Consider the following 12233-nt stretch of genomic DNA (forward strand, 5'->3'; position numbering starts at 1 on the left):
GTCACGATCCTAGAAAAGTTGCATCGTCTCTGAATTTCTTTCAGAGTATGGACTTCGAAAGCCTTAAAAGCTTTACAGGCTGGAAGTCCTTGCGTGTTTTCTTCAAACATTATGCGAAACAAGTGCACGAAGTCAAACATTTTGTGGTAGCCGCAGGTAGTGTTATGAAACCTGCACCTAACTCTGCATAGAACAGCGAGTTACTTGGGACTCTAACTCCTCGGGTGCCTATGTTGACCCTCGAGCGATACATAGTGATGTCGAAAACACTTAGTGCTTTCTTATAACTGTTCTTATCCCAGGTGAAATGTCATAGTCGTCACACAAGCGCCGCATGCCTAGAGCATGATGTGTTTTAATTAAAGACTGACGTTCCTCGAGAACGAGTGCCTACTAATAAATTTGAAATTCCCTTTCAGATTCAAGAGCAAGTCTTTATTACTATGTACATTATAATTCACTGTAAATTAACTTTACTTATTGCTGTAATTTATTTTAAATTTTATGCAATTGTGAAATAAAATTCCTATTTTATTACTTGTGCGTCTCAATCCGCTCCTACTTATACTATGAAATATATGCCTGTCATAGTTTTATTATCCCCTTCCCTATGGTTCATGGAGATACTAAGATCCTAACCCTTAGTATATATTCACTCTTACAATGTAATATTCCAATACGAATACTTACTCTTCATACCCTAGAGACGAAACTAACCTTCTTAGCACACAGTGCCTAACCACCACTTGTCTGCCCTAAAGAATGTTCCGATATGAATGCCAACCATTCAGTCTCGTCTCCAAGTTCTTCAGGTTCTTCTAGCAAGGTGAATAGCCCTTCGATAACCACTTTGATCTCGGCATGACCGTGGGAACTTCACTGCCAAGGGGGGCAGGAAGATTCTTCCCTACGTTTCTTTTATTAAGATTACTATGCTACATTGTTCAAAGCCCTTGGCGCTTACCAATAGGAGAAAATCTACCACGATACATTGATTCTCTGGTATTCTTCCATCAGGACGCCATGGCTTGAGCCCAAAAAACGGATTTTGAGCGAAGCGAAAAATCTATTTTTGGGTGAGATAGCCATGGCGTCCTGATGGACCCTCCCTGCTACTTCGTCCAGTTTTTAGGTCCCACCCTGCTCTGCTGTATCATGGTGATCGGCAAGCAACTGGCTTCAGGATGAAGACGGTCGTGACGTCATTTAAGCAATGGCGCCCGTTTGTTTACGTCTCGAGTACCAAAAGTAGCCACGGATGAGATTAGCTATGGAACGGCTCCCAGCTATTCTCCGCCCTTACACACCGAAGCATTAACTCTGTTCGGGGTGTAGATAGCTATGTGGCGCGTTAATACATGCGTCCCCTGTTGATATACGATGTCTTAAAAGGGAAACCTTTAGGATACTCGCTCCAGAAGTTAGAATTCTGTGATAACCTGTGGTTAAATTCTCTGGGAATATCTTAGTAGTTATTTACCCAAGGAAGCTACCAAAAAGGAACCTTCCATCAGGACGCCATGGCTATCTCACCCAAAAATAGATTTTTCGCTTCGCTCAAAATTCGTTATATATATATATATATATATATATATATATATATATATATATGTATATATATATATATATATATATATATATATATATATATATGTATATATATATATATACAGTAGAACCTCGGTTTACGAATTTAATTAGTTCCTAATGCGAACTCTTACACCGAAAAATTTGTATCGCGAAACGAATTTCCCCATAAGAATGTTATAAAATCAAAATAATTAGTTCAACCCATCTACAAAAACCAATTTTCACAAATTTTTCCTTACACATACAGTACTCTACTGTACTCTACACAAAATTATTAAAATATTGCAGTCATTTAATGATGAAAATATGGATATGCATGCACAGTAAACCTGAACTTTACCTTAGAGGAGTGTCGCTGCTGGCTTGATGGAGACGAGAGGAGGGGAAGGAGGAGGAGGGGGTTACTGCTTGGAGGGAGAATCTCCCTCCATGAGAACTTCAGGAACGTTGACTGGAGTTCTCTTGCGAGAATGGCGTTCACTATCACTGGTTTTGCGTTTGCGAGACTCTTGGTCGTTGTCTTTCACAGTTCTTTTCTCCCCCTTCACAAGATATTTTTCAAGAGACACCTGCTTTTGTCTGTTCTTTAAAATTTTATAGAAGTGACCCACCCCATTATCGACTAATAAATTTATTGCACGGTCTGTTTCAGCCTTATTCGGGACATTTTCCTCAAGAAAACTTTTCACGTCTTCCCACTTCTTTAAAAAATCTTTTATCTCACTCGAAGACAGTGATTTTGCAGTGCCTCCCTCCTCGTAAATGGTTCTTGCCTTCTCGCAAATCATGTTATCATTTACTGAATCTCCTGCGAGCTGCTTCTCATTTAACCACACCATTAATAAATTTTCTACGTCATCAAGAATAGGTGGCCGTTGTTTTGGTAACGACGATACACCTTTAGCTACTTTAGCGGCCTTTATTTCTTCTTTTTTCTTTAATATTGTGCATATCATCGACTGCGAGCGATTGAAAAAACTAGCAACGTCTTTCACACGCATGCCTTGGTCATGCTTCTCGATGATCTCCTTCTTCATCTCGATCGTTATCATCAGCTTCTTCTTACTGCTTTCCTTCTTCGACATCTTAGGAGCCATTGTCTATCACAATAATACAGTACAGTACTGTAATCACAAATGAGTGAAAATAAAACAAATCACAAACCAAGTGTAAAAATCACAAAAAAATCGTCCACGAATTCACTAAGTATGTATGCTATCGAGACGGCGGATACTGAGATAATGAACGAGTGAAGGGGGTAATAAAGGGGTTTAGGGGGTGGTAGGTATGCGTGGAAGGAGTCACGTGACTCCATTGTGAGATACTGTCGTTAAGTTATTTCCATGAAAAATGCGATCGGGAAGCGCGGCGTTAACACTTTTCCACAAAAAACGGCGCGTGGGAGTGAAATTTAAATTCGTTAACCGATACAATATTCGTTAACCGAGACGAATTTTTCAGAGAAAGTCCCTTCGTAAACCGAAAAATTCGTAAGCGGAGTCGTTCGTAAACCGAGGTTCTACTGTATATATATATATATATATATATATATATATATATATATATATATATATATATATATATATATATATATATATATATACTCTATATATATACCCGTATTTTCCATGTCATAAGACGCTACAAGTGGTAAGACGCACCCTTAAAAGAGCAAAGCAGTTTTTGGGAAAAAAGAAATTGAGGATTTTACAAACTATCCTAGCAGCAATTCCTATTCTGTGTGATTTTTGTTAAGCACAGTAAATTTTCATATTTTGGATGTACTTTGAAAGGTTTAAGTTAATATTAATTAGTTGCATGTTGGTTATCCCAATTTTATTACATTTAACAACAACTACACATTTAGTGTTAGTTCACGTTTCAACTTTCAAGTGTTGTTTACATGAACACAATGTTGCTAAATATTCTTAATCAATTTTTGGTAAAGATGTAAAATTCCAGTAATATTTCCCAAATTCCTCATATAGGCAACACATTTCCACACAAAATAATAATTGATCAAAGAAGTCTCTAGAAATTCCTCTAGGTGGAATACTTTTCCTAATGTATGGGACTCTAGGTCTAGATATTGTGCTTCTAACTTGGTAACACTGCACTCAAATAACCGAGATGTTTTTACCAAGGTCGTATTCAAAGACTATATACTGAAGGCTATACTGAAGGAAGATAGGAAGGCTCAAAATAGAATATTAATACGCTAGTTGGCAACTCCAAAGTGAACACAATAGTTGGTTGCTCCGATTTCAGATGGCGTTGTAGGTATACATCGTTTGTCGTCTGTTTATATTCAGAATTTGATAGTTGACTCAAACGAAATCATGGCGCCGACAGTAAAGAAGTCACACAAGTGTGTTGTGTGCCATAAACGAAAAGAAACCGATCCTCATTTGGTATTTCACAGGTTCCCCAAGGACAAAGAACGGTCAGTACAAACAGTATAATACATGCAGTATGTGCTGCTAATGAGTAAGCCCCACTGATATTGGATGTAAGATTAAGGCAAAGCATCCACAGTAAATCTCTTGTTTTTCATTTTTTGTTTGCTTGTATGCTACCTTATTTCTATTTCCAACCCCCTTTTGATTATTTTTGTGTGTGATACAATTTTGTGTTATTTTGATCCTTCTGATTGTATATTTATACATTTATTAGTTTATAATACTTAACTATACATGAGTGCATCATGCTTTTCCATTTCAATAAAAAATAAAATACAATTGTGTTTTTATACACCTAATATCTCTCCATCTTACAGTGGCCTGCAAACTGTAATTAAATGTATGCCTACACATAAGCATTTGTGGCTAAGTTTAACATCAGATATACAGTATGTTTTAATTTATTCGAATGTGGTATTGTATAGAACATTTAAAAATGGTTGTAATATACTGTACAATACTTAAATTTGCAAGAAAATTAACTAAATCATAAGAGATATAGCTATTGAATTTCTGAAAAAATAGACTGAGAAACATAATTTGCAATTTAGTTACCTAAAATTTAAGAATATCATGAATATATGAGTAAAATATACTGACATAGTAATGCAAATTATGAACAAATATGTCGCAAAATTTACAATCGAATTCCGTCCTATATACCCGTAAGCATTACCGCTCTGAATGTTTGGTTGCTCGCTCAAGAGATGGAGCCATTCGTTTCGCATGGGAGTATCTGGCATCTTTTCATAGCACACTCATTTGTGTGTTAAAAGCCTGAGCATTCCTATCTTCCTTCAGTATATAGCCTTTGGTCGTATTCAACAACTTTCTTTTTGTAGTATTTTGGAACTCAGGCAACAAAATTGTTATCAAAATTTTGCTTTATCATAAAATATTAATAAAATGTGAGAAAATAAATACTGCATAACCAACTCATATGGCACAGAATCGTCTGCTAGGATATCATTAGTTAGCATGTTTGCTTGTAGAAAGGGGTTGGCGGGTCATCAGCTGATCACCAAAATAACTAAATAACTTGCTATAGTACTTCATTAAATGAAGTGAAATTTAAAAATAAATTTATTTATTACTAATGAATAATAATTGTAGGTCTATATATTATGTCTGGTGAGTGTGAGTGCTTGTATGTCAATAGTTCGCTGTTTGAGAGATGTCAAACTTTCCTTTACAACTTTTTCTTAGTGTTAAGACGCAGGGTGATTTTTGGGGGCATTTTTTGGGAAAAAGGTGTGTCTTATGACACGGGAAATACGGTATATATATATATATATATATATATATATATATATATATATATATATATATATATATATATATATATATATATATATATATATATATATATATATATATATATATATATATATAATTTGCATATATATACTGTATATATATATATATATATATATATATATATATATATATATATATATATATATATACATATACATATATGGATAATTATCAACTCAATATCATGCTCAAATAGAAATAAATTTCTACCTCATACTTGGGATCGAACCCTAGCCCCTTCTAATGGTGGCATGGTTGGAAGCGTCCTGGCCTTTCATTAGAAGGGGTTAGGGTTCGATCCCAAGTATGAGGTAGAAATATATATATATATATATATACTGTATATATAGGCTAGGGTTTTTCTGTCTCCCACCTTGCCGGTGAGTGTCCGGCTTTGGTTTTGACAGAATCTCAGAGTATTCAGTCTTTTTCCGGCGCCAGGTCGGCAGGGTGAGTAGTCACTCCCCTGCTGGCTGATAGCCACCGGCATAGGAGGCTAAGCCTCCCTAAACCACACCTGGGGTGGTGGTATGTTGCCACCACCTTCTCCCTGCGGTTTAGAAGACTAGTCCTATGCTGGCAGACTCTGGGTTGAAGAATAGACATTCTTCTACAGACTAGGATGGCCCCGGCACTGAAACGATGTTTCTCCCTTGTGTTGTGGGGGCGGCAACATTGCCACCGCCTTTTACACTTGATATAGAAGCCTTTTCCCTGCCCCTCTCTGTCCTTTTACTATGGCCGTCGTCCTGCAATCTCACCTCTTGCCGGCGGGTTGCGGGGCCGGCCGGGCTCCTACATAGCAGCTGTTTGGTCACTCTGCTTTCCCTTATGGACAAGGATCAGGGAAGTTTGTGCCGGCTATGATGGCTGCCGGGGGGAGACCCTTCTGTCACCAAGGTTCTTTAGTCCTCCCTTGGACTGCCGTCCACAAGTCCCATAACCGGGTATGCCACCGGCCGGGCCGGCGCTGACAGGTACTTACTCAGTCGGCATGCCGACTGTACCAGTGCCGCCGGGTACTAGCCTGCCGGCCTGACTATGCCGGCAACGGTACTTGCGGTTGGATAGAAGCCTGAATGATGCATACTCCCCTTCCATTTGAACCTTCTTTCTGGGGAAAGGCAGTAAATTATATATTTACATCCTTATTTAGTGTAAACATACACAGTAATAAGGCAGTCCTTTACTCCATGCTAGCATACTGGTGTATTACCAATTCAGAGAATGGTCTCCTTTCAAGTTAATGAAATGGTAGCTAGAACTACCAATTGACCCATAGCAGAATGACCATTTTGTATCCTCCCTGTAGCTATCAGGTGTGGGAATTCAGTTCTAGGAAGCATGTGGCCAGACCACTCCCTGTTACCAGTATAACAGCACAACCTGTCAAAATAAGATCTGTTTCTCCCTTCCAGAGTAGGAAAATAGCTTCTAACAGCAGAGTATACTTACCCTGATCGGCTAACAGTGATGGCATTCACTCTGGGTAAGACAACACACCTTTCACTGACAAAAACAGTGGTAACTGTCACTCCAGGCTAACCTTCTGAAGACCAACCCTTATGATACCAGCTAACAAGTAAGCAGACCAAAACAAATTTCTTTGTCAACCCTTATGATACCAGCTAACAAGTAAGCTGACCAAAATAAATTTCTTTGTCTTTTAAAGACTTCTACATTAGCATAAAATATGCGTTATTGTTAAAATTGTGTCACTTTCACTGCAATTAGGAACTACCTTGTGGTGTGCACATAAAAAATCCATTGGTCAATCTTGCATGACCAATAAGTAATCTGGATAATGTAGCTTCAATGTTTTTGTATTTCTACATTCACAATTCCCATGTAAAAGCAATTGGTTTGATTTGTTTCAGTTTATTATTTCTAGATTCATTATTCCACATAGCTTGCCATTTAGTTACTATAAAATGCTTTATCGTGGTTATATAATCTTTAATGGGACGTTTAATGTCAAGTTGGGGTAAATTTATTGCTGATTGATTGATTGATTTAAAGTTTTCAGGCATCCTGACATCTAAGGTCATTGATGCCGATATAATTTATCTTATATAAAAAATAAAAGAATATTCAATTAAAACCATAAAAGTTGAATGTCACTATAGAAGTTAAATAGTTTTCAGGAGACCTGCTTCTGAAATAAATCTAAAACTGCCACTTGCATAGTAGGACACATCCTGTCCAAGAATCTTGGCAAGGATGAACCTGCCACCCTCACCTCAAGCCTCAGATAGATATCTATTTCTTAAGTTATTATAACTGGCACACTCAGTCAACAAATGCCTCACTGTTAAAGGTACTAAACAGTCGTTGCAATACAGTTGGTGTTGGCCTTTCAGAAGAAACTTGTGTGTCAACCGAGTGTGACCAATACAGAGACGACAAAGAGTCGTCTCCCACTTTCGAGGTATTGTGTCATACCTCCAAGGAGATATGACATTTGCTACTTCTCTCATTTTATTGCCATCTAGATTATTCCAGTGCTGTTGCCATTTATTACAAAATAATTTCTTGATGCTAGGTAGGAAATCATTACAAGGAATGGGATACCTTCTTGGTAGCACCTCGGATGGAGCATTCTTCGCCAGTAAATCTGCCTTCTCATTCCCAGACACACACCTAGTGCTGGAACCCAACAAAATCGAACCATTATACCTTTCCGACCAATAATAAAAGGCCACTCTAAAATCTTTAAAACTAGAGGGTTACTAGAATTAAAAACTTCTAAAGCTTGAAGGACACTCCTTGCATTTCTAAAAATTGTAAAATTACCCTCCTCCAACGCTATTTTCTCAATAACGGTTAGTATGCCATACAGTTCAGCAGTAAATATGGAAGCTGTAGATTTGGTGCCATCAGTATATATAAAAGTCGATCCTCTATATTCTTCAACATGTTCCATACAGAGAGACCTGGCTTCTAAGTCAGTCATAATCTTTTTAACTCCAATAGAGTAATTACAAAACAATATCTCTGGTAATTTCCATGAAGGAATTGATGATACCTTGAATGGAAGCACCTTAATTCCAACTATATTCAGACTGTTTAATAATTGTTTCACCCGAAAGCCATAAGGTTGAGGAGATTTTGGGTACAACTCAAAGTATATTGAGTACCTTACAAGGCTTGCAGTCTGAAAGGCTAAAGAATTAGGGAGTCTTTGCAATCTAAACCAATACCAAATAATAGAAGACATTCGGTAAAGGTCTAGAGGTAACTCTCCAGCATCAACAAGGAGACTTGTGATAGGTGAGGTTCTAAACGCTCCTGTGGACAATCTAATACCAGCATGATGTACTAAATCTAATATTTTTAACCGGCTTGGGGTGGCTGACGAGTATATTTCACATCCATAACTAATTTTGGAAAAAATCAAGGCCTTGTATAATTTTAAAATAGTATTGCAGTCTGCCCCCCCCCCCCTATAATGTATGGGAGAATACTTTTAAAAGATTCAGAGCCTCAAGACATTTAGCTTTTAATGCTTTTAAGTGAGAAACCCATGTAAGCCTACAATCAAATATCAAACCTAAAAATATAGCTTCACTTACACATGGGTTCCGTTAACCTTTAATGAATATATCCGGGTCTGGATGTACTCCCCGGATACGACAGAAATGGACAATAGTAGTTTTACTTGTCGAGAAAATCCATTCATATCGGCCCACTGGATAATTTTGTCAATTGAGAGTTGTATTTTTCTCTCAACTATTGCCATTCTAGCTCCAGCAAATGATATGGAGAGATCATCCACAAATAATGTTGAGAGAACATCCAGGGGAATGACTGAGGATATCCCCTTAATTAATAGTGCAAACAGGGTTACGCTCAGCACACTATCCTGAGGAACACCTTCTTCCTAACATTTACTCTCTGATAGAGTTTCCCCCACCCTCACTTGAAAAACTCTATCAGAAAGAAATGACTGAATAAATAGTAGTGGTAGCTCTCCTCTTGATCCAAACTCATGAATTCTTTTAAGTATACCATATCTCCATGTGGTATCATATTCTTTTTCAAGGTAAAAAAAGACTGTCACATGGTGCTGTTTGGAAGCAAAGGCTTCACAAATAGAGGACTCAAGTTGTATCAACACATCAGTCGTTGACTGCATTTTTTTGAATCCACATTGAATGAGTGATAAAATACCCTTCTTTTCAAGGTACCACATCAGTCTTACATTGACCATCTTCATGATCTTACATAAACAAGATGTCAATGCAATTGGCCTATAATTTGCTGATAAAAACTTGTCCTTACCAGGTTCTAAAAATGCTAAAATAATGGCTAGTTCCCAAACACTTGGATAACTTTGATCATGCCATATTCTATTAATAATGCTTAAAATAAGCAATTTTGTATTAAAAGGTACATGTTTAATCATTGCATATGGAATTCCATCAGGTCCAGGGGCTGTATCGTTACACGTACCAAGTGCAGAATCAAATTCTCTTTCAGTAAAAGGAGAATTGTATGACTTCCTTTCTTGTTGCAAAATTTAAAACTTTCTTTTCTTCAATGCTCCTATACTGGTGCCCAGAGCTGATTCACACTTGCATGATACACCTGAAAAATGGTCAGCCAAGGCATTGCTAACTTTGGTTGCTCCAGTCATATACTGACCATTTACCCTTAACACTGGTGGTGGGTTTGGGGTGAATTTGCCTGCTATCTTTTTCACTTTCCTCTACACAGATGTTGGTGTTCTACTGTTAATGGAGGAAACAAATGACACCCAAGACTGGCGCCTAGCTTATTTCATGGCACGGCGGAATTGTGCTCTACATTTCTTGTATATGACTAAATTCTCCTCAGTACGGCACCTCGGCACCTCAGCAATGGAGTTAAAGACTTTCTTGTGGCTCGGTGCAGGGCAGTTAGTTCTGATGACCACCAGGGGACTGGTCGTCGTCTGAATATCCCTGTTGTTTTGGGAATTGAATTCACTCCTGCTGTGTGAAGAGTTCCATTAAGTAAGTCTATGGCATCATCAACACTTTCAAACTGTTCTGCATTTCCTTCAATTTTACTTAGCTCCCGAAATCTATCCCAGTCCGCCTATTCAAGATTCCATCGTGGCAATCTTTGTAAAGGTGGACCATTGTTGGTGTTTATAATGATTTGTGCATGATCACTAGTATGCCAATCATCTAATGTTCTCCAATGAAAATTGAGAAGACAGTTAGAACTTGCAACTGATAGGTCAATGCAGGACAAGGTACCTGTCGGAACATGAAAGTGTGTGGGCTCTCCTGTATTAAGGAGTCCTACATCTTCATTCTCCATTCATTCTAATTGATGACATAATATTACTCCTTGCATTTGCCAAAACATCACCCCATAAAGGATGTCTACTATTAAGATCTCCTAGTAAAAGAAAAGGTTGTGGGAGTTGTTTAATCACCTCTACTATGTTATCATATGAGATGTTATCATTTAGAGGCAAGTAAAGAGAACCGATTGTGTATTTTCTCCCTATATCAATCTGTAAAACCACTGCCTGCAAAGGGGTACAGATAGACAAAGATATTTGGGGAACATCTCGACGAACATACATAAGACTTCCCCCATGGCTCCCTGCTCGTTGATCATATGGTGTCCTATAGCTAACATACTCTCGAGGGCAAGGAGTGTTAGCATCAAGCTTGCTCTTCTGTACACATACAGTTATAGGGGAGTGCTCACGTATAAGGAGTTTGAGTTCTTCATATTTCGCCCTTAAACCCTGGCAATTCCATTGCAAAATGGAGGAAAAAACTATCGTTTATTTTGTGGAAGAGACCCTGGATGAAGTCTTCCCATTGGCAATACTTGATCTAACAATATTTCCTGGTGGTAACTCTAGAGAGGATCTTCATATACTGGGTTTTGTGCTCGTCCTTTTCTTTGTGTCCTTTTGATCTAATTGTTGAGGAGGATGGTGGACCTCAACTTGAATTTCTGATTTATTCAATTTACCTTCCAGTTGATCAGAAACATCAGCAGACAAGACGTCATATTTATTTGAAGTCGTAACTTTAATGTTTCTTATGGTAGGAGGCGAGAGAGATGGAGGTCTCTTTCTTTTTCAATTAAAAGGTTGTGAGCTGTCAGGTTTTTGCACCTTACCCAGTACAGGTTCACCAGGTAAATTTGTTTCAAGTGGAACCTCTATCAGATCAGGCAAGGACACAGCCTGAGAGAGGTTTGTACTATTGTTTAGAATGGGAGTAGATGGTTTTTTAATACCTTTCAGATCTTTAAGTAACTGTTTTGATTTTTCTACAATTTTTGGATATAGATTTTCAATGGGACTTTCAACCTCTTTAACTACTTTCTTATGTTTCTTTATCTTAGAAGTGGGAATATAATTTTCATCGGTGTGCTTTAGCAGGTTTTTCTTCAGAACCATTGAAAAAGGTTGCCCTTGTCTTATCTGTTTTTCAAGAGCTATTTTACGAGCCTCTCTAAAAGTAACTCTTTCTATGGTCCTAATGGCCTGAATTTCTTTTTCAAAAATAAACTTAACACAGCTTTTAGATGTAGCTGGGTGTGCTTCCCCACGATGTATGCAATTTGGATTTTCTATGCATACTCCATGACTATTTTTTCCACAGTTGGCACAAACAGCTGGCTTATTATTTAGTTTTTCCTTGCATTTCTGGCTTAAATGGCTATACATTCGGCAATGATAACATCACAATGGTGAAGGTATATATAGTTTAAGCTTTGGAAATCTGCTTTGATCAAATTTTATAATCAAAGTAGCAAGAGGAATACGTTGTTCTCCAACTCTCTTTCTCATTCTGACTACTTTTACTACTCCTTGATTCCTCAGTTCATCCTCAATTTTTTTCCTCTATGTCC

General features: G+C 37.7%; 1 protein-coding gene across 1 annotated transcript in view; it reads right to left on the reverse strand.

Annotated features, from left to right (window-relative positions):
* The window catches only part of Rad1 (Radiation insensitive 1), a 52713-nt gene that overhangs the window by 39118 nt on the left and 1362 nt on the right, over positions 1 to 12233 (reverse strand). The window lies entirely within an intron of this gene.

This window comes from Palaemon carinicauda, chromosome 1, assembly GCF_036898095.1.
Source record: "Palaemon carinicauda isolate YSFRI2023 chromosome 1, ASM3689809v2, whole genome shotgun sequence".
NCBI lineage: Eukaryota > Metazoa > Arthropoda > Malacostraca > Decapoda > Palaemonidae > Palaemon > Palaemon carinicauda.